This window comes from Schistocerca cancellata, chromosome 4 (genome assembly GCF_023864275.1).
Source record: "Schistocerca cancellata isolate TAMUIC-IGC-003103 chromosome 4, iqSchCanc2.1, whole genome shotgun sequence".
Taxonomy (NCBI): domain Eukaryota; kingdom Metazoa; phylum Arthropoda; class Insecta; order Orthoptera; family Acrididae; genus Schistocerca; species Schistocerca cancellata.
In genome coordinates this window covers 179,616,257-179,640,950 of record NC_064629.1, presented here as the reverse complement: position 1 = coordinate 179,640,950, position 24,694 = coordinate 179,616,257, and the positions used below count along the sequence as shown (strand labels likewise).

Genomic DNA, 24,694 nt, shown 5'->3' with positions numbered 1-24,694 from the left:
GTTCCCGGGTTCGATTCCCGGAGGGGTCAGGGATTTTCTCTGCCTCGTGATGACTGGGTGTTGTGTGATGTCCTTAGATTAGTTAGGTTTAAGTAGTTCTAAGTTCTAGGGGACTGATGACCGTAGATGTTAAGTCCCATAGTGCTCAGAGCCATTTGAACCATTTTTGAAAGTGACGGATACATCTTGCCTGAAGTTATTTTGTCGTCATTCAGTTTCCTGTCCCACTCAGTATAGGTCGAACGCAGTTTATCATAACTAGAACTGGCGGTAACAGAGAGACTGGTGCAATAAATGGGACTCTCCTATGGTCGGTACCGGCGAATGGATAGAGTACGAGGAAAGTTGTCTTAAGTGTGCACAAAGAGTCCAGAGGGCGATCCAAAGCAATGGAGGAAAAGAGCCCATTGTTTCACTTATGTAACCAACTGGCCACATGGCATAGCTTAATTTAATGATCTCAGTGTAAACAAACTGCTTAACTTGAGCTCTAAGTAATGTTTATTTAGGACTAAATTAATGAACAAATGCTTTTAGCTTAATGACTCCGATATAAACTGCTCTTGTGGCTGTGACCTTACATATAAACAAAATGGCCATCAGGTGCTTTTAGCCTAACTCAATTCATGATTCCTAACTTTCTTCTTAATTAACATAATTTGCTATAAAAATGGCCACCTTCCCTCACCCACTCCTATAGTGCAATCCTATTGGTGGGATTTACTGTCCTCAGCATCTTTGGCTATGTGGAGTATGTTACCGCATTTTCGTTGGCTATCAATCATCACTCATTTAAATATAGTATAGATGACATAACATTTTTTTAGTATATAGATATAGCTATGGGAAAATGTGTTAAGAGTGAAGGAATATTAGTAACATCTCATTTCTCGGAATATCCCCTGTGACTAAGAGACAGATAAAATTTAAAAAGTACTTACAGTACACATATTAAGACAGATGGCTATCGCTGATCCCTTCAGGGAGCTGCAGACTATGTGATGACTCGAAATAGGTGATCATTGTTCTGGGCAGGCCTGCGATAGTAGCACGGAGAGAGCACCTATGCCTGTTTATCCAGCACACACACACTGGATGCGAGTGGTAAAGCAGTCGTAGGTAATTGTTTAACATGGGATATCATTGTATTTGTTAAAATATCTGACAGTGCAAATTGTTTAGTGTAGGATATTTGTGTATTTATTAAAAAAATCACAATGTTGGAATTTTTTAACGTTTAAAATTCTCATATTTACATCTGATTTATGATGATGAGCTTGAAAAGTGGGAGAAAATCAGTGGCCCCAAATCTGTCAGTTGCATTATACGTTGGTGTGCGTGCAGAAAATACCACTGGGAACGACATTCTGCCACAAATAACGAAAACAAAATCATAAATATAGCCAGAATTTGCTGCTTCTTCCGCAGATGCTTCACCCCATCCATTGACACATTTACAGAGCAGAAATGCTAAGTCCATCTCACGACTCTATACCCCAAAGAGTGGTTTGAGGGAGGAGGTGGGTATCAAATTCCACCATTAGAATTGCACTACAGGAGTGGGAGAGGGAAGACAGGCATTTTGGATAGTAAATTATGGTTATTAAGATGGCATCTGGTGACCATTTTGTTTATACAGGGTGGACCATTGATCGTGACTGGATCAAATATCTTACGAAATAAGCGTCAAACGAAAAAACTACAAAGAACGAAACTTGTCTAGCTTGAAGGGTATAATGGTCGCCTAGTTGTAGATATTGCTCTAATCGCACTATTTCACTCCCATTTACGGAGCTTGTTAGCCCTTGATGTTAGGTTGGCGCCATTAAAATGCATTGTGGTAATCTCTGCTGCTTGCTGGATCGCTGCTGTGTCTCGATGCTAATGCTGGCTCTAAATCTGGTTGTCTATGGGGTAAAAAGATGAGGTCCCGTGTTTTTGATGTGCTTTTGATGATAAATAATGAGCGAAACCAACAAATATTTAAACTTCAGATATTTATTACTCTGGTGGCCATCTTAATTCCACTGTCCGCCGAAGACAATGACACAACACAAAGTAGCACGTCTTTTACATGTTCTTTGCAATGTTTATCCACCTCGAACAATAACACATATACACTTTACCAAAGTGACATTCAAACTCCGCTCCCGACCCTTCTTGCTGCTCGTATTTATAACCTTGTCAAAGAACTACTAAAAAGAGATATACTTTCTAAGTCACATGTACATCTGTTATCGTAATTTTTGCAGAAAAGTTATTAATTTATCTCGAGTGACATAATTTAACAGGTTATTAAAATGACAGACAGATTTGTTGACTTGACAGAATAATTCTTTGTTACAAAAAGGCCGTTTTTTTAGAAGTTTGTCAATTGTCTTCTCTAATTTGCATAAATAAGTAAATAACATGAATTATTAAGAATTACATTGGTTTTCGTCTAAAATAGGTGTGGTTACGTGAATACGGAATGAAAACGGTCCTAGTCAACAAATAGGTTTCACTGGGTGATTTTTATTTAAGGAGATCCAAAAGACGTAAGTTGGCCACTATTTTTCGTACTTCATATTAATTATTTAAGATGAACTTAGTGTTTTTACATGATGACATTTGCTGTATCAGTATATATAATGTCGTGTGACGAGGGCCTCTCGTCGGGTAGACCGTTCGCCCGGTGCAAGTCTTTCGATTTTGACGCCACTTCGGCGACTTGCGCGTCGATGGGGATGAAATGAAGATGATTAGGACAACACAACACCCAGTCCCTGAGCCGAGAAAATCCCCGACCCAGCCGGGAATCGAACCCGGGCCCTTAGGATTGCTGTATCAGTGATCAAATGATATTAACTTTTGTGTGGGTCAGTTATTCAGTATAATTTAATGGGTTGACTGTTTATGGAGACATGTTATGCAATCGTTGTTAACATACACAATAACTTTTCTATAATCATAAATACTCGTTAAACTGGTTGAATTTGGAGGATATCGCATACTTCAGTAAAGTAAAGCCTTTAATAGGTTCCGTTACAAGGGGGAAACCAGATGGCGCTACGGTTGGCCCGCAAAATGGCGCTGCCATAGGTCAAACGGTTATCAACTGCGTTTTTTTTTTTAAATAGGAACCCCCATAATGAATGTAATAATTATCTACATTTCATCAACCGCGATGAAAGTAATTTAAAAAGAGGCTTAGGGGGACGGGGGAATATAAAGATCTATATCACACGTGAATTCGCAAATTTTATGAGGTATTTGTTGGAGACAGAGACTTTAAACTTCATAATTACTGTAAGTTAAATATTAACATAAAAAGTGCTCAATTCCGAAGCCAGTATATGACAAAAATAATGTTTATACTCAAGTTTGGGAAGATCCAGTGTTGGCTGAGGTAATTTGGCACTCAGCGAAAAATAAAAACTATTTTAGTAATTTTAATAGTTTTCGAAATGTGGCGTGATAAGGTTGCAGTTCTTATTCAGAACAGGAAAACTTCACCACTATGTGAATTTCAGATTCTTTACGTAATTTTTTTGGAGATAGAGACTTCGAAACGACTTTCTGTCGCCCTGGGGGCGGAGCGCTAAGTTGTATACCAGCACACTGTAATTATCGCTACAGCAATAGCAGTTTCGGTCCTTAAGCGTCAAATAATTTGAAATGTATTCCCAGTTGTCGATACGGGTAACCTCCAACATTATAATGGAATGACGACACTGCAAATTAGTGCTGACTGGTTCAAACGGATCAAATGGCTCTGAGCACTATGCGACTTAACATCCGAGGTCATCAGTCGCCTAGAACTTAGAACTAATTAAACCTAACTAACCTAAGGACATCACACACAACCATGCCCCAGGCAGGATTCGAACCTGCGACCGTAGCGGTCGCTCGGTTCCAGACTGTAGCGCCTAGAACCGCAGGGCCACTCCGGCCGGCTGCTGGACTGGGACTCGAACCCAGATTTCTCACTTGTCGCGAGCGGTCACCTTAATCTTTTCGACTATCTATGCACAATTTGTACAGAAACCAGATGGCAGTTATAAGAGTCGAGGGGCACGAAGGGGAAGCAGTGGTTGGGAAGGGAGTGAGACAGGGTTGTAGCCTCTCCCCGATGTTATTCAATCTGTATATTGAGCAAGCAGTAAAGGAAACAAAAGAAAAGTTCAGAGTAGGCATTAAAATCCATGGAGAAGAAATAAAAACTTTGAGGTTCGCCGATGACATTGTAATTCTGTCAGAGACAGCAAAGAATTTGGAAGAGGAGTTGAACGGAATGGACAGCGTCTTGAAAGGAGGATATAAGATGAACATCAACAAAAGCAAAACGAGGATAATGGAATGTAGTCGAATTAAGTCTGGTGATTCTGAGGCAATTAGATTAGGAAATGAGACACTTAAAGTAGTAATGGAGTTTTGCTATTTGGAGAGCAAAATAACGGATGATGGTCGAAGTAGAGAGGATATAAAATGTAGACTGGCAATGGCAAGGAAAGCGTTTGTGAAGAAGAGAAATTTGTTAACATCGAGTATAGATTTAAGTGTCAGGAAGTCGTTTCTGAAAGTATTTGTATGGAGTATAGCCTTGTATGGAAGTGAAACATGGACGATATTGTTTGGACAAGAAGAGAATAGAAGCTTTCGAAATGTGGTGCTACAGAACAATGCTGAAGATTAGATGGGTAGATCACATAACTAATGAGGAGGGACTGAATAGAACTGGTGAGAAGAGGAGTTTGTGGCACAACTTGACTAGAAGAAGGAATCGGTTGGTAGGACATGTTCTGAGGCATCAGGGGATCACAAATTTAGCATTGGAGGGCAGTTTGGAGGGTAAAAATCGTAGAGGGAGAACAAGAGATGAATACACTAAGCAGATTCAGAAGGATGTAGGTTGCAGTAAGTTCTGGGAGATGAAGAAGCTTGCACAGGATAGAGTAGCATGGAGAGCTGCATCAAACCAGTCTCAGGACTGAAGACCACAACAACAACATCTATGCACGCCTTACGGCCAGACCCAAATTACCATATGTCGTCGTCCATGTGTCGTTAACCTGCACTTGTGCACTTTCTGCAATTCACATACAGCGCACCCATTTAACCGAAAGCCGCTAGCCTGGTACCGGTGGATAAACTCGATATTACAGTGGCTGTGTATGTAAGAGATACGATGCAATGTTCCTTGGGACACGCATGCGTGCAGCATCCCAAGCACCCCCTTGCATCTTTGTGTCAGCTGGTGGCCGTGGGGAGCCAGCCAGCCCTGGTACTGTTGTTTCGGGCGAGTAGCGGGCGACGGGCACACTTTCTCCGCTCCGCGTTGCGCAACGCAGCCCATTTCGTAAAGGACGCCGTCTCACCCACCGTTGCGCTGTTGCCGGAAACTGACGAACGCACAAACGTTGAATGAACCGCCAGCACCGCACACTCGTGGAGAATATTTCTGCTACAGCTTTTCTGGTTTGGCTGTTTCTCTGTAGTCAGACATCGAGAATGCTGTCATATGAAAGAGCATGTCCACTAGTGCTAAATAGGCACAAACGTTGAATGAACCGCCAGCACCGCACACTCGTGGAAAATATTTCTGCTACAGCATTTCTGGTTTGGCTGTTTCTCTGTAGTCAGACATCGAGAATGCTGTCAAATGAAAGAGCATGTCCACTAGTGCTAAATAGGCACGGATCTGCGGTAGGGAGTAGGGGTCATGATACCCCTCCCTCCAAAAAAAAACAGTTTTTGTAGGACCATTTATGTTTATTATATATATGAATTTCTGAATATCACAGCTAAATTCCGGAAAATGAAGTAGCACGAAAAGTAAGATTCTCGAAAATGACGAGGAATTCCAGAAATTACAAGCTACTACAACAAATTCGTTTTTACAGAGAGTACTCTACTACATTGGCTCCTTACGTAGCTTGCATTTATCGCGAATCTTTTGCCCAACGTAAAGTCCCGAACGACTGGAAAAAAAGCGCAGGTGACGCCTGTATATAAGAAGGGTAGAAGGACGGATCCTCAAAATTACAGACCAATATTCTTAACATCGGTTTGTTGCAGGATTCTCGAACATATTCTCAGTCCGAATATAATGAATTTCCTTGAGACAGAGAAGTTGCTGTCCATGCATCAGCACGGCTTTAGAAAGCATCGCTCCTGCGAAACGCAACTCGCCCTTTTTTCACATGATATCTTGCGAACCATGGATGAAGGGTATCAGACGGATGCCATATTCCCTCACTTCCGGAAAGCGTTTGACTAGGTGCCCCACTGCAGACTCCTAACTAAGGTACGAGCATATGGGATTGGTTCCCAAATATGTGAGTTGCTCGAAGACTTCTTAAGTAATAGAACCCAGTACGTTGTCCTCGATGGCGAGTGTTCATCGGAGGTGAGGGTATCATCTGGAGTGCCCCAGGGAAGTGTGGTAGGTCCGCTGTTGTTTTCTATCTACATAAATGATCTTTTGGATAGGGTGGATAGCAATGTGCGACTGTTTGCTGATGATGCTGTGGTGTACGGGAAGGTGTCGTTGTTGAGTGACTGTAGCAGGATACAAGATGACTTGGACAGAATTTGTGATTGGTGTAAGGAATGACAGCTAAATCTAAATATAGATAAATGTAAATTAATGCAGATTAATAGGAAAAAAATCCTGTAATGTTTGAATACTCCATTAGTAGTGTAGCGCTTGACACAGTCACGTCGATTAAATATTTGGGCGTAACACTGCAGAGCGATATGAAGTGGGACAAGCATGTAATGGCAGTTGTGGAGAAGGCGGATAGTCGTCTTCGGTTCATTGGTAGAATTTTGGGAAGATGTGGTTCATCTGTAAAGGAGACCGCTTATAAAACACTAATACGACCTATTCTCGAGTACTGCTCGAGCGTTTGGGATCACTATCAGGTCGGATTGACGGAGGACATAGAAGCAATTCAGAGACAGGCTGCTAGATTTGTTACTGGTAGGTTTGATCATCACGCGAGTGTTACGGAAATGCTTCAGGAACTCGGGTAGGAGTCTCTAGAGGAAAGAAGGCGTTCTTTTCGTGAATCGCTACTGAGGAAATTTAGAGAACCGGAATTTGAGGCTGACTGCAGTACAATTTTACTGCCGCCAACTTACATTTCGCGGAAAGGCCACAAAGATAAGATAAGAGAGATTAGGGCTCGTACAGAGGCATATAGGCAGTCATTTTTCCCTCGTTCTGTTTGGGAGTGGAATAGGGAGAGAAGATGCTAGCTGTGATACGAGGTACCCTCCGCCACGCACCGTATGGTGGATTGCGGAGTATGTATGTAGATGTAGATGTAGAAGGACAATTTTGAATTGCTTGCACGAGAGACTGCGGCCTGATGAAATTTCAGACATACTTGCTGTCAACAAGAAACCCGACACGATTCGGTAGAACCGGAAAATCTTGGGAAGTAGAATAAGCGAAGACAGAAATGGAAACTCCCTCCACTAAGAACAAAATAACTGACTACCTGAATGAAGTCGGAAACAACTAAATGAAACACAGTTCCCATAATTTACACACTCGTATAGCCATAGCTCGTAGAGCAGTGTTCACAGGCGTAGTGCTTAGTGAAATACTGACCATTGTGAGTGCATAATTTCATTTCATCCGCGTAAATTATGACATTATCAAAGACGTGACAGTTTGTTGCTATTACAGTGCTTCAATTAATTGGCCGACACATATAGTCCTCATATTTTCGAACGCATACTTATTGAACGCGAATACCAGCCTGCTAGGAACGTCCCGCCTCAGTTAGACGATTCGAAAACATTTAGAAAACGAATAAAATCTTCTCCGTTGTCAAGCCAGATCAATTCGAATAAAATTCTCGAGCTTTCGATGGCTTTCTCTGCCGTCGTCGTCAGGAGTAAAATCTCTGACTGAAGGGGTGGCACAGTTTTCCGCTTATTTAGGCACGATTTCAGCCTCTGAAACGAATCAGAGAAGGCCGAAACTGAAAACTGGAATCGATCGTCGAAACTGAAGATTTCTAAAGAGACTATGGGGTCTTATCCTCACTTATCAATGAAACAGCGGTAATCTCAATACCTCAAAAAGGAGATTAGCGGATTATCCATCGGCCGTCGCCCTGTTGGTGGGATTCACAACGGCGACGTAGCCCTCGAGGAATGAAAGGAGGCGCTGATTAAATACAAAAATCTCTCAAATGATACGACATTTTCTGCTCTTAAGAAAGCAAAAGCTACAGCCAAGCAAAAATGCGAGAAAAAAATAGTGGCAAAATTTATGGATTACAGTCTGCAAAGAAACACAAATAATCACTATTTGGAACACGATCAGGAACATAAAAATGGTCTGACAATGGACATGCACTCGCCTCCAAATCTGACGAACTTTTGGAATCGTTCTTATGTGTGATAGTTTCACCAGACACAGTGGACAAGGAAGACGAGGTGGAGTATGAAGAGAACAACAGTGCCATTACGCAGCCATCTCCGCTGGAAGAACTCCAGACTGCGCTCTCCCAAGGAAAGGGTACTGCACTTGTATCCGACTATATTCATTACCCAATGCTGTGACACGTCCCACACGAAGAGAAATTGCTATTGCTCAAAATTTACAGTAGTGTAATGACACAAAAGATCAAAATCGACGCGCTAAAAAAATGTCGTGTCGTCCACATTCAAATCGGGAAAAATACGTAATAAACCTGAGTCTTATCGCCCTGTCACCTTAGCATCATGTTCAGCGATGGTAATGGAATGATCGTAAAGCGGCACTTATAATGATGCTGTTAAAGCAATAAAATATTACCGGAAAAAGAACTTGGGTTTCGGAAAGGAAAAGGTGAGCTGGTACACACTCCTGGAAATGGAAAAAAGAACACATTGACACCGGTGTGTCAGACCCACCATACTTGCTCCGGACACTGCGAGAGGGCTATACAAGCAATGATCACACGCACGGCACAGCGGACACACCAGGAACCGCGGTGTTGGCCGTCGAATGGCGCTAGCTGCGCAGCATTTGTGCACCGCCGCCGTCAGTGTCAGCCAGTTTGCCGTGGCATACGGAGCTCCATCGCAGTCTTTAACACCGGTAGCATGCCGCGACAGCGTGGACGTGAACCGTATGTGCAGTTGACGGACTTTGAGCGAGGGCGTATAGTGGGCATGCGGGAGGCCGGGTGGACGTACCGCCGAATTGCTCAACACGTGGGGCGTGAGGTCTCCACAGTACATCGATGTTGTCGCCAGTGGTCGGCGGAAGGTGCACGTGCCCGTCGACCTAGGACCGGACCGCAGCGACGCACGGATGCACGCCGAGACCGTAGGATCCTACGCAGTGCCGTAGGGGACCGCACCGCCACTTCCCAGCAAATTAGGGACACTGTTGCTCCTGGGGTATCGGCGAGGACCATTCGCAACCGTCTCCATGAAGCTGGGCTACGGTCCCGCACACCGTTAGGCCGTCTTCCGCTCACGCCCCAACATCGTGCAGCCCGCCTCCAGTGGTGTCGCGACAGGTGCGAATGGAGGGACGAATGGAGACGTGTCGTCTTCAGCGATGAGAGTCGCTTCTGCCTTGGTGCCAATGATGGTCGTATGCGTGTTTGGCGCCGTGCAGGTGAGCGCCACAATCAGGACTGCATACGACCGAGGCACACAGGGCCAACACCCGGCATCATGGTGTGGGGAGCGATCTCCTACACTGGCCGTACACCACTGGTGATTGTCGAGGGGACACTGAATAGTGCACGGTACATCCAAACCGTCATCGAACCCATCGTTCTACCATTCCTAGACCGGCAAGGGAACTTGCTGTTCCAACAGGACAATGCACGTCCGCAAGTATCCCGTGCCACCCAACGTGCTCTAGAAGGTGTAAGTCGACTACCCTGGCCAGCAAGATCTCCGGATCTGTCCCCCATTGAGCATGTTTGGGACTGGATGAAGCGTCGTCTCACGCGGTCTGCACGTCCAGCACGAACGCTGGTCCAACTGAGGCGCCAGGTGGAAATGGCATGGCAAGCCGTTCCACAGGACTACATCCAGCATCTCTACGATCGTCTCCATGGGAGAATAGCAGCCTGCATTGCTGCGAAAGGTGGATATACACTGTACTAGTGCCGACATTGTACATGCTCTGTTGCCTGTGTCTATGTGTCTGTGGTTCTGTCAGTGTGATCATGTGATGTATCTGACCCCAGGAATGTGTCAATAAAGTTTCCCCTTCCTGGGACAATGAATTCACGGTGTTCTTATTTCAATTTCCAGGAGTGTATATTTCTCTCAGAATAATTATCTGACAATTGCGTTCATAGACTTGGCTAACTCACGCGACAACGTCATCTTGTCAATCTTAGCGAAAAACTGGAGAAAATGTAGATTCCGCCGGCCGGTGTGGCCGAGCGGTTCTAGACGCTTCATTCTGGAACCGCGCGACCGCTACGTCGCAGGTTCGAATCCTGCCTCGGGAAGGATTTGTTGAAAACATATGTTCTACAAAAATTGTACCGTAAGTCCAGACAACAAAAGTACCTGTACAGTGAGGAGACAGAAGTCGTGGGATAGCGATATGCACATGTACAGATGGCGGTAGTATCGCGTACACAGGATATAGGACTTCGCATTTGTGAAGCTGACATTTGTACTCAGGCGATTCATGTGAAAAGGTTTCCAACGTGATTATGGTCGCACGACAGGAATTAAAAGACTTTGAACGCGGATTGGTAGCTGGAACTAGACGAATGCAACATTCCAAATGGCTCTGAGCACTATGGGACTTAACATCTTACGTCATCTGTCCCCTAGAACTTAGAACTACTTAAACCTAACTAACCTAAGGACATAACTCACATCCATGCCCGAGGCTGGATTCGAACCTGCGACCGTAGAGGCCCCGCGGTTCCGGACTGTAGCGCCTATAACCGCACGGCCGGCGCAACATTCCATTACGGAGTATTCCTAGACCCTGACTGACAAGGATGTGCCGAAAATCTCAAAATTCTGGCGTTATTTCTCACCACGGGCAACGCAGTGGCCGGCTTCATTAACGACCGAGAGCAGCGGCGTTTGCATAGAGTTGTCAGTGTTAACAGACAATCAACAATGCGTGATATCACCGCAGAAATCAATGTGTACGTATGACGAACATATCCGTTAGGACAGTACGTTAATGGGCTACGGCAGCAGACGACCGACGGGAGTGCTTTTCCTAACAGCACCACATCGCGTGCACCGCCTCTCTTGTGCAAGTGACCGTGTCGATTGGACCCCAAACGAATGGAATACCGTGAAAAGATGAGCCGAATTTCGGTTGGTAAGACCTTATGGTAGGGTTCGAGTGTCGCGCAGACCGCACGAGCCATGGACCCAAGTTGTCAACTAATACAGTTCCCCACAGTCGTTTAATGAACAAAGTAAGAGCATATGGACTATCAGACCAATTGTGTGATTGGATTGAAGAGTTCTTAGATTACAGAACGCAGCATGTCATTCTCAATGGAGAGAAGTCTTCCGAAGTAACAGTGATTTCAGGTGTGCAGCAGGGGAGTGTCGTAGGACCGGTGCTACTCACAATATACATAAATGACCTTGTGGATGACATCGGAAGTTCACTGAGGCTTTTGCGGATGATGCTGTGGTATATCGAGAGGTTGTAACATTGCAAAATTGTACTGAAATGCAGGACGATCTGCAGCGAATTGACGCATGGTGCAGGGAATGGCAATTCAATCTCAATGTAGACAAGTATAATGTGCTGCGAATACATAGAAAGAGAGATCCTTTATCATTTAGCTACAATATAGCAGGTCATCAACTGGAAGCAGTTAATTCCATAAATTATCTGGGAGGACGCATAAGGAGTGATTTAAAATGGAATGATCATATAAAGTTGATCGTCGGTAAACCAGATGCCAGACTGAGATTCATTGGAAGAATCCTAAGGAAATGCAATCCGAAAACAAAGGAAGTAGGTTACAGTACGCTTGTTCGCCCGCTGCTTGAATACTGCTCAGCAGTGTGGGATCCGTACCAGATAGGGTTGATAGAAGAGATAGAGAAGATCCAACGGAGAGCAGCGCGCTTCGTTGCAGGATCATTTAGTAATCGCGATAGCGTTACGGAGTTGATAGATAAACTCCAGTGGAAGACTCTGCAGGAGAGACGCTCAGTAGCTCGGTACGGGCTTTTGTTGAAGTTTTGAGAACATACTTTCACCGAGGAGTCAAGCAGTATATTGCTCCCTCCTACGTATATCTCGCGAAGAGACCATGAGGATAAAATCAGAGAGATTAGAGCCCACACAGAGGGATACCGACAGTCTTTCTTTCCACGAACAATACAAGACTGGAATAGAAGGGAGAACCGATAAAGGTACTCAAGGTACCCTCCACCACACACCGTCAGGTGGCTTGCGGAGTATGGGTGTAGATGTAGATGTAGATACTGTGTTAAGTTGGTGCTGGCTCCATAATGGTATGGTCTAAGTTTACATAGAATGGAATGAGTCCTCTGGATGTTCGGCTACTTGGAGACCATTTGCAGCCATTCATGGACGTCATGTTGCCCAACAACGGTGGAATTATTATGGCGGCAATGTGCCATGTCACTGGGCCACAATTGTTCGCGATTAGTTTTAAGAACATTCTGGGCAGTTCGAGAGAATGGTTTGGCCACCAGATCGCCCGACATGAATACCACTGGACATTTACGGGACTTAATCGAGAGGTCAGTTCGTGCACAAAATCCTGCACCTTCGCAATTATGGACAGCAATAGAGGCAGCATGGCTGAATATTTGTGCAGGGGACTTCCAAAGACTTTTTTAGTCCCTGCCATGTCATTTGCTGCACTACGCTGGGCAGAAGGAGGTCCGACACGATACTATGAGGTATCGCAAGGCTTTTGTCTCCTCATTGTACGTGCCGCGTCTGTTCTTTCAGCCATGCCCGAGCGAACTGTAGAGAGTAATGAGGCCAATGGGCAGGGGCACTACGTCAATAGTGTGTTGGTAATTTGGATATTTGAGTCGCTCAGGAACCATGCCCGGATGTGTGAGGCGGTCAATGCGGAAACGGAAAGAACTCGGATTCTAATCGCGATCCGGCACAATTTTTCAACTGTCCCCCGTTCACGTATTTCAATGCACAGTAGCAGTTATTTCCTTCTGACTGTAAACTAAAGTGCCGTCTACATGTCTACAAAAGCGTGCACTGTCAATGCCGCTGACTCCAGATCCATTGGTATGAATATTTACCTACCACGTAACTCATGATGGACTCATAAAACATACACTACTGGCCATTAAAATTGCTGCACCAAGAATAAATGCAGATGATAAACGGGTATTCATTGGACAAATATACACTCCTGGAAATGGAAAAAAGAACACATTGACACCGGTGTGTCAGACCCACCATACTTGCTCCGGACACTGCGAGAGGGCTGTACAAGCAATGATCGATCACACGCACGGCACAGCGGACACACCAGGAACCGCGGTGTTGGCCGTCGAATGGCGCTAGCTGCGCAGCATTTGTGCACCGCCGCCGTCAGTGTCAGCCAGTTTGCCGTGGCATACGGAGCTCCATCGCAGTCTTTAACACTGGTAGCATGCCGCGACACCGTGGACGTGAACCGTATGTGCAGTTGACGGACTTTGAGCGAGGGCGTATAGTGGGCATGCGGGAGGCCGGGTGGACGTACCGCCGAATTGCTCAACACGTGGGGCGTGAGGTCTCCACAGTACATCGATGTTGTCGCCAGTGGTCGGCGGAAGGTGCACGTGCCCGTCGACCTGGGACCGGACCGCAGCGACGCACGGATGCACGCCAAGACCGTAGGATCCTACGCAGTGCCGTAGGGGACCGCACCGCCACTTCCCAGCAAATTAGGGACACTGTTGCTCCTGGGGTATCGGCGAGGACCATTCGCAACCGTCTCCATGAAGCTGGGCTACGGTCCCACACACCGTTAGGCCGTCTTCCGCTCACGGCCCAACATCGTGCAGCCCGCCTCCAGTGGTGTCGCGACAGGCGTGAATGGAGGGACGAATGGAGACGTGTCGTCTTCAGTGATGAGAGTCGCTTCTGCCTTGGTGCCAATGATGGTCGTATGCGTGTTTGGCGCCGTGCAGGTGAGCGCCACAATCAGGACTGCATACGACCGAGGCACACAGGGCCAACACCCGGCATCATGGTGTAGGGAGCGATCTCCTACACTGGCCGTACACCACTGGTGATCGTCGAGGGGACACTGAATAGTGCACGGTACATCCAAACCGTCATCGAACCCATCGTTCTACCATTCTTAGACCGGCAAGGGAACTTGCTGTTCCAACAGGACAATGCACGTCCGCATGTATCCCGTGCCACCCAACGTGCTCTAGAAGGTGTAAGTCAACTACCCTGGCCAGCAAGATCTCCGGATCTGTCCCCCATTGAGCATGTTTGGGACTGGATGAAGCGTCGTCTCACGCGGTCTGCACGTCCAGCACGAACGCTGGTCCAACTGAGGCGCCAGGTGGAAATGGCATGGCAAGCCGTTCCACAGGATTACATCCAGTATCTCTACGATCGTCTCCATGGGAGAATAGCAGCCTCCATTGCTGCGAAAGGTGGATATACACTGTACTAGTGCCGACATTGTGCATGCTCTGTTGCCTGTGTCTATGTGCCTGTGGTTCTGTCAGTGTGATCATGTGATGTATCCGACCCCAGGAATGTGTCAATAAAGTTTCCCCTTCCTGGGACAATGAATTCACGGTGTTCTTATTTCAATTTCCAGGAGTGTATTATACTAGAACTGACATGTGATTACATTTTGACGCAATTTGGATGCATAGATCCTGAGAAATCAGTACTCACAACAATCACCTCTGGCCGTAATAACGGCCTTGATACGCAAGGGCATTGAGTCAAACACAGCTTGGATGGCGTGTACAGGTACAGCTGCTCATGCAGCTTCAACACGATACCACAGTTCATCAAGAGTAGTGACTGGCGTATTGTGACGAGCCAGTTGCTCGGCCACCATTGACCAGACGTTTTCAGTTGGTGAGAGATCTGGAAAATGTGCTGGCCAGGGCAGTAGCCGAACATTTTCTGTATCCAGTAAGGCCTGTACAGGACCTGCAACATGCGGTCGTACATTATCCTGCTGAAATGTAGGGTTTCGCAGGGATCGAATGGAGGGTAGAGCCACAGGTCGTAACACATCTGAAATGTACGTTCACTGTTAAAATTGCCGTCAATGTGAACAAGAGGTGACCGAGACGTGTAACCAATGGCACCCCATACCATCACGCCGGGTGATACGCCAGTATGGCGATTACATATACACGCTTCCAATGTGCGTGCACCGCGATGTCGCCAAACTCGGATGCCTCCATCATGATGCTCTAAACAGATCTCGGATTCATCCGAAAAAATGATGTTTTGCCATTCGTGCACCCAGGTTCGTCGTTGAGTACACCATCGCAGGCGCTCCTGTCTGTGACGTAGCGTCAAGGGTAACCGCAGCCACGGTCTCCGAACTGATAGTCCATGCTGCTGCAAACGTCGTCGAACTGTTCGTGCAGATGGTTGTTGGCTGGCAAACGTCTCCATCTGTTGACTCAGGGATCGAGACGTGGGTGCACGATCCGTTACAGCTATGCGTATAAGATGCCTGTCATCTCAACTGCTAGTGATACGAGGCCGTTGGGATCCAGCACGGCGTTCCGTATTACCCTCCTGAACCCAGCGATTCCATATTCTGCTAACAGTCATTGGATCTCGACCAACAGGAGCAGCAATGTCGCGATACGATAAACCGCAATCGCGATAGGCTACAGTCCGACCTTTATCAAAGTCGCAAACGTGATGGTACGCATTTCTCCTCCTTACAAGAGGCATCACAACAACGTTTTACCAGGCAAAGCCGGTCAACTGCTGTTTGTGTATGAGAAATCGGTTGGAAACTTTCCTCACGTCAGCACGTTGTAGGTGTCGCCACCGGCGCCGACCTTGTGTGAATGCTCTGAAAAGCTAATGATTTGCATATTGCAGCATCTTCTTCCTGTCGGTTAAATTTCGCGTCTGTAGCACGTCATCTTCGTGGTGTAGCAATTTTAATGACCAGTAGTGTGTAATAAAATGAGTAGTTTTAATCATTTCTGTCCCCCAATGAGTGTGTAGAGGCATGTATTACTAGTTGTGCAGAAAATTGTCACGTAAAGGGATAGATAGAAAATCGCAGGAAGCTACAGCATCGGGAAAACAAAGGGATTGTTAGACCGTCAGGCGAGGTCAGCCCCTGAGGGTCTCACTCCCCGCGCGGGTGTAAAACTGGCGCGCTCTCGGTTCCTCAAGACGCAGATGTCGACTGATCCGTGTCAAGGCCGGCGTCATCTTTACGACTGGGCGCGTGCTCTCGGTGGCTCGCAGCGCCACGAATCGATCCCGCCGAAAGAGGCCCTGGGCTGTTCGACTGCCCCAGTTTCACAATGCTTTCCATTTCCGGGCCTCCTCGTAAACCTACCACCGTAACGTTGGAAGCCTTACTCGTTTCGAGACAACACACTGACCACCCCATGTTCTGAAAGTGCGTTCCGTGGAGGATGAGTTTCCGTGAGCTTTTTGTGGTGTCACCGACAGACACCACACTTGCTAGGTGGTAGCTTTAAATCGGCCGCGGTCCATTAGTACATGTCGGACCCGCGTGTCGCCACTGTCAGTAATTGCAGACCGAGCGCCACCACACGGCAGGTCTAGAGAGACGTACTAGGACTCGTCCCCAGTTGTACGACGACTTTGCTAGCGACTACACTGACGAAGCCTTTCTCTCATTTGCCGAGAGATAGTTAGAATAGCCTTCAGCTAAGTCCATGGCTACGACCTAGCAAGGCGCCATTAACCTTTCTATAGAGAGTCTCACTTGTATCATCAAGAATGCTGTATACAAATGATGGAGTAAAGTTAAGTATTCTAGCAGCTACGTACTTTTCTTTATAGCATTCATAACGTATACTGTTTTACACTTCACGCCAGTCGGCGTGAGTTGACGCGTGCCCTTTCGGTTTCCTCGCCTTGTGTCTAGACTGTCTTGTCTAGACACAACACTTTTGTAGTAGGATATTTGAAGGCAACAGCAAGATGAACAGCAAAAGACATAAACAGAAGAGAAAAATAGCGTAGGTTGCTTTTGGTATATCAAACAGCGTTTTCAAAACCGAACTGGAACAGAAAATTTTACTGTTGGTAATTAGTTTTGGCTAGCAGTGCAAAAACCATTGAAAAACTATCGGTTGCTGGAGTACAAACGGAGATACGAATTACTAGGAAAACAGCAAAACAAGAAAATAAAATCGGGGAATTTATTATGACTGTAATACAAAATAATGAAATGCCGATGGTAAAGGGTATACAACCAGGACTATGATGCTAAATGGAACAAGAACTTGGAAACACTATATGCGTTGTGTGAAATTTAATCTTTTAAGTGGCAGTAGAAAATATATTGTATGTACCACTTATCTTAAATGCTGTTTATTAATTTATGTACTAGAAACAGTTATTTACTGTTAAAAACAGTCTTGATCTCAATTTATTTATTACGGTGACCGGTTTCGACCACTACTGTGGTCATCTTCAGACCAATAGTAGGAACCTCCTTCTGCTGGAGAATCAGAGTGCAACAGAATGAGGTTCCTACTATTGGTCTGAAGATGACCACAGTAGTGGTCGAAACCGGTCACCGTAATAAATAAATTGAGATCAAGACTGTTTTTAACAGTAAATACTTGTAACACATTGATCACTGTCACTCCCATAATGTATTCAAAAGTAATTATAAACAGTAAATTTTATTAGCATTAACATGTTCACAATAGTGTCTCTAGCAAGTATCAATACTGTTTTTTATGATTTTAAGATGGTGGCCTTGAGACATCAGCAAACAAATGAGTAATGGTACAAATGTTTACCAATGATCTTTTAGGCCCTCCTCTTTACAGCTGGTTTTATATTCAGTTAAGGTTACTGTATCGTGGATTTAAAAAAACGGAAATACGAATTGACAGTCGCCCTTCCTACATTATTAAGCACGTACAGGAGTGACTCGTTGGTATATTTTTCTTCCACATCTTGTACATAAGCAAACAGGTTGGCACGAATTCAGTTTCTGTTTCGGCGACTGTTTGCTGTCAGTTGTTCCCTAAAAAGAAAAATAACCATTCGAGATAATGATTTTCTTCAAAAATTGTCTCGAAAATATTAGCCAATGAGGTAATATAAATTATTTCTTCAGAGAGTGCGCATGTTGCCTGAGCGTCGAAACTTTATTTCGTCAACTAGCCGCTGCCATCAGATACCACGTTTCGGGTGAACGTGTATGAGGTTATCAAAGAATAAGTGCCGCCATCTAGAACTTACCCAGTTTCGACTTGTCCGTGACCGTTATTCATTGTAGATGTTGTTGCATGCACCGGGTGTATGAATTAGATGGGAACTGAATCGATAAGTTTACAATTATATTAATTAGGACAGTGTCTGATACATCATGGCATCCCCCCCCTCCAACCCCCTCCCCTAGGTACGATGTCATCTACCAGCAGGGCAATGCAACGTACCACACAGTGTGCACTGTACGTGCGCGATTGGAAGAGCACCAGAATGAGTTTACCCTACTCCCTTGGGTCAAACTTCTCCGATTTAAACCCAACGGAGAGTCTGTGTGACCAACACGATCGGGCAGTGCGCGCAATGGATTCTTAACGGAGAAACCTAGCTCATCTGTTCACGGAGCTGGAGACGACAGCACTCCACATGCCGGTCCGTACTTCCCAGAAGCTCACTGGCTCTCTTATTGCACGACTCACAGCTCTCTGTACTGCAAAAGGGTGATTATTCAGACTGTTAACGGGTGATCACACTAGTGTGACTGGACAATGTGAAATCCCATGCACTTAACGTAGAAACTACAAACAGAAGCGTAAACACCCACCTCAAGGAACACAAAGGCAATGTCGCCTGAACAAGACACATAAATCATCATTAGCAGATCACGCACGAGGACCGGGAAACCACCTAATTCGTTTGTCTGACACTGTGGTTTCAGCAATATTTCAACAGAAAAGAAGGACCGAAATTAGACAAATTGTGGGCGCCAGTACTAAGTAAAACAAACAGCTTCAACTCTTCCCCTCCGCAAGCTCCATAGCATTGTTGGTCGCCGCTCCTATGAGATCTTGGGCAGCGGTCTGATGACGTCACGAATCGACCGTTGCGTGGATACTTGTAAACAGATCGGCATGCTGAACTTGCTTGAGTCTGTAACAGCTCTTTGAGTCGTTGAAGTCTCTGATGAAGTCTCCAGCAGTGGAAGACGAAACGTCAGGAGACATTTAATTGTACCATCGAGCACGGCCTTATTCCCACAAATCAAGTATCAGCAATATCGCTCACAAATGTATTATTTCGAATTAGAAAGTGACTCTTGTGAAAATAACTTAAAATCATAAAACGCCAAATTATACATTTCAAGACTAAACCGAATTTAAACGCAGCCACCCAGATGGGAATGCGAGACTTCGTCAGCGGTATACATCGGGATAGTCTACATGAACATACACTTCATGTACTCATTTAAGTACACTAGTAAAAATGTATACAGGCTGAAACCATTCATAACATATTAAAAACATATCATAAGTCCTCCATTTCGTTTCGACATCACTATAGTTACAAACCTAGTGTTGAAGAATGGCATACCCTCAACTTGCAAACGAAATGTCAACGATAGGATACTGTGGGGCAGTGCATTAAACAGATACCAACAGGTTTCAACAATAACACCCTCTTCAGGACGATGAATTGCAACTAAAATGTGAAACACACACAACTGTGCGTACACGGTCTGAATAGCGTAATGCTTAGGGTGATAACTTTCGAGACAAGGATGCTGGTAAACCTGGACTGAAACTAAGCGCCGTATCAACGATCATTCATGTGGTAGGCTGGTAACTCTGAAGCGGGTTTCTAGGCAGTTTCGCATACTTGTGTAAGCAAATCTCAGAATGGTTCGACTTCTCCGTCCCAGAAACACAACACATAAATTTAAAGTAAGAATTCAAATAGAACCAAATTGACTGGATTGACAGACAAATGGCGCACATGAATTTGCCATTTGTGGTGAGAGGATGGCCATTTAGAAGAGGAATTAAAATTTTAAAGAAATGCCAATTCGTGACTGAGCGATTGTCCATCATAAATTGACCCTGTCACAAGCGAAACAAGCACTGACGGTTAATGGAGAGAAACGAGAATTATTCATACACGCTTCTCTCCGTTAGCCATGATGACAGCCTGTAAATTTAAATACGAGTTTCTTTGCGAACGAATCTTAATTATGAATGTTAAGTAGGAGAACAAACGAAAAATTGTAGAGGTGACATACGGTAAATTCAGGCTAAACTTCCAGCAGTGTACGAGTATGTTTATTTGTTCCAAATGCACCTCAGAAATTCTGGTACATGTGTGACAGAGAGTAATCTAATAGCTCGGAGAGAACTGTGTGTGGTCCATTCAGGAGTCGCAAAATAGAAACGGACCATATGTACATTGAAACGACGCAAAAAGATCTGCTGCAATAGTGGATTAACGCTGACGCCTCGAAACAGTACGATGAAGGGCTTATAAGAAGAGAGCTTTCTTATTGCCAGAGATACTCCAATTATTCTCTCGCCATTGGAGAAGGTACGCCGTCAGTCTTGCAATATTTCACTCTATATATGCAACAATTGGTATTCAGTTGTTTAAGAAATGTGAAATACATATAGAGGCCAAAAAATTTGTCGTCACCACAAGACATTACGGTAACAATATCCATCTTTGATAATGGCCTCATTTAGTCGAGGGATATAGTCCCCAGGTTTCTGCAAGTGCTGAAGCTACTACTTGATAGTTAGATGTCTTAGAGATACCAAATTACGGAGGTGTTGACTCTCGGTTTCGACCGGTGTTGAATGTACAGTGCCTGACAAAAAAGTGAAGCACCCAGAAGACATGGTTAGATGTCAATGTAATTTCTGCACATACACACCACAGGGGACTATATACACTATGTTATCAAAAGTATCCGGACACGCCCAAAAACATACGTTTTTCATATTAGGTGCATTGTGCTGCCACCTACAGCCAGGTGCTCCATATCAGCGACTTCAGTAGTCATTAGACATCGTGATAGAGCAGAATGGAGCGCTCCGCTGAACTCACGGACTTCGAACGTGGTCAGGTGATTGGGTGTCACTTGTGTCATACGTCTGTACGCGAGATTTCCACACTCCTAAACATCCCTAGGTCCACTGTTTCCGATGTGATACGGAAGTGGAAACGTGAAGGGACACTTAGAACACAAAAGCGCACAGGCCGAGCCTCATCTTTTGACTGACAGAAACCACCGACAGTTGAAGAAGGTCGTAATGTGTAATAGGCAGACATCTATCCAGGCCATCACACAGGAATTCCAGACTGCATCAGGACCCGCTGCAAGTACTATGAAAGTTAGGCGGGATGTGAGGAAAATTGGATTTCATAGTCGAGCTGCTGCTCATAAGCCACATATCACGCCGGTAAATGCTAAACGACGCCTCGCTTGGTGTAAGGAGCGTAAACATTGGACGATTGCACAGTGGAAAAACGTTCTGTGGAGTGACGAATCACAGTAGACAAATGGTTCAAATGGCTCTGAGCACTATGGGACTTAACATCTATGGTCATCAGTCCCCTAGAACTTAGAACTACTTAAACCTAACTAACCTAAGGACAGCACACAACACCCAGTCATCACGAGGCAGAGAAAATCCCTGACCCCTCCGGGAATCGAACCCGGGAACCCGGGCGTGGGAAGCGAGAACGCTACCGCACGACCAAGAGCTGCGGACTCACAGTAGACAATGTGGCGATCTGATGGCAGGGTGTGGGTATGGCGAATGCCCGGTGAACGTCATCTGCCAGAGTGTGTAGTGCCAACAGTAAAATTCGGAGGCGGTGGTGTTATGGTGTGGTCGTGTTTTTCATGGAGGGGGCTTGCACCCCCCCCCCCCCCCCCTGTTATTTTATGTGGCACTATCATAGCACAGGCCTGCATTGATGTTTTAAGCAACTTCTTGCTTCCCACTGTAGAAGAGCTATTCGGGGATGGCGATTGCATCTTTCAACACGATCGAGCACCTGTTCATAATGCACGGCCCTTGGCGCACTGGCTACACGACAATAACATCCTTGTAATGGATTGGCCTGGACAAAGTCCTGATCTGAATCCTATAGAATACCTTTGGGATTTCTGGAACGCCTACTTCGTGCCAGGACTCACCGAGCGGCGTCGATACTTCTCCTGACTGCAGCACTCCGCGAAGAATAGACTGTCATTCCCCAAGAAACCTTCCAGCACCTGACTGAATGTATGCCAGCGAGAGTGGAGACTGTCATCAAGACTAAAGGTGGAGCAACACCATATCGAATTCCAGCGTTACCGATGGACGGCATGGTGTGGATAGATGTGTGCCTATTACATATTACGACGGTGTCTGTCAGTCAAAAGAGGTCGGTCTGTACGCTTTTGTGTTCTAAGTGTCCCTTCACGGTCCCACTTCCATATCACATCGGAAACAGTGGACCTAGGGATGTTTAGGAGTGTGGAAATCTCGCGTACAGACGTATGACACAAGTGACACCCAATCATCTGGCCACGTTCGAAGTCCGTGAGTTCAGCGGTGCGCTCCATTCTGCTCTCTCACGATGTCTAATGACTACTGAGGTCGCTGATATGGAGCACCTGGCTGTAGGTGGCAGCACAATGCACCTAATATGAAAAACGTACGTTTTTGGGCGAGTCCGGATACTTTTGATCACATAGTGTATATAGTCCCCTGTGGTGTTTATGTGCAGAAATTACATTGACATCTAACCATGTCTTCTGGGTGCTTCACTTTTTTTGTCAGGCACTGTACATTCAACACCGGTCGAAACCGAGAGTCAACACCTCCGTAATTTGGTATCTCTAAGACATCTAACTATCAAGTAGTAGCTTCAGCACTTGAAGAAACCTGGGGACTATATCTCTCGCCTAAATGAGGCCATTATCAGAGATGGATATTGTTACCGTAATGTCTTGTGGTGACGACAAATTTTTTGGCCTCTATACTTATTTCACATTTCTTAAACAACTGAATACCAGTTGTTGCATACATAGAGCGAAATATTGTAAGACTGACGGCGTACCTTCTCCAGTGCTGTCCCTTCACGTTTCATCTTCACTATCACATAGGAAACAGTGGACCTATGGATGTCTAGGAGTGACACAAGTGACACCCAAACACCAGACCTCGTTAGAGGTCCGTGAATTCCGCATAGCTCCCCATTCTGCTCTCTCACGATGTCTAATGACTACTGAGGTCGCTGATATGGTGTACCTGGCTGTAGGTGGCAGCACAATGTACCTAATATGAAAAACGTGTTTTGGCGGGTGGCCGGGTACCTTCTGATCACATAGTGCACCTTTCCGTGGCCTTCTCTCGTTTTGGGTTTTTCACTTTTTTAGTCAGGAAGTGGAGTTCAAGATATTTTATATGGGTTTAAAATCCGGTGATATATTGTGCCAATAGAAGTACGATATGAGCTTCAGTGTTCGTCAAACTGGAAACTAGTTTTCCGTGAAATCTCCTGTTTTTCACAACACTGTATCTTTAATCGCTCACAGTAAACAAAGTACTTGGCCATTTCCTGAACATCCGTTACCAACTGCGAATAGCAAAAGTTAAAGCATCAGTAACGTCACATCTCAATAGCGTCAGGTACTGTTGGTTTGTAAAAATTTAAAAACCCACGCTGGGAAAGGACGCCAGTGAAAATCCATACATGTAACGTGTAAGCCAAACACGATCACATAGCCGAAGGAAGAAAGGAAAATTAGGATGCACTATTGTGACGGACCATTAGAGAAAGAGCACAAGGCAGGACTGGGCACACATGGAGAACGAAGTAGGTCGTGATGTCGTTTAATGAATCATTCCATTATTCGCCTTCAATTATTTAAGAAACTGACCAGTTGTGGCGTTCATGCCACGTTAGAGGTACACTACTGGCCATTAAAATTGCTACACCAAGAAGAAATGCAGATGATAAACCGGTATTCATTGGACAAATATATTATACTAGAACTGACATGTGATCACATTTTCACACAATTTGGGCTCATAGATCCTGAGAAATTAGTACCCAGAACAAACACCTCTGGCCGTAATAATGGCCTTGATACGCCTGGGCATTGAGTCAAACAGAGCTTGGATGGCGCGTACAGGTACAGCTGCCCATGCAGCTTCAACACGATACCACAGTTCATCAAGAGTAGTGACTGGCGTATTGTGACGAGCCAGTTGCTCGGCCACCATTGACCAGACGTTTTCAATTGGTGAGAGATCTGGAGAATGTGCTGGCCAGGGCATCAGTTGAACATTTTCTGTATCCAGAAAGGCCCGTACAGGACCTGCAACATGCGGTCTTGCATAATCCTGCTGAAATGTAGGGTTTCGCAGGGATCGAATGAAGGGTAGAGCTATGGGTCGTAACACATTTGAAATGTAATGTCCACTGTTCAAAGTGCCGTTAATGCGAACAAGAGGTGACCGAGACGTGTAACCAATGGCACCCCACACGATCACGCCGGGT

At 45.4% G+C, this 24,694-nt stretch overlaps 1 protein-coding gene across 1 annotated transcript in view; it reads right to left on the bottom strand.

Annotated features, from left to right (window-relative positions):
* LOC126184569 (uncharacterized) overlaps positions 1–24,694 on the bottom strand; it is a 296,048-nt gene that overhangs the window by 252,203 nt on the left and 19,151 nt on the right. The window lies entirely within an intron of this gene.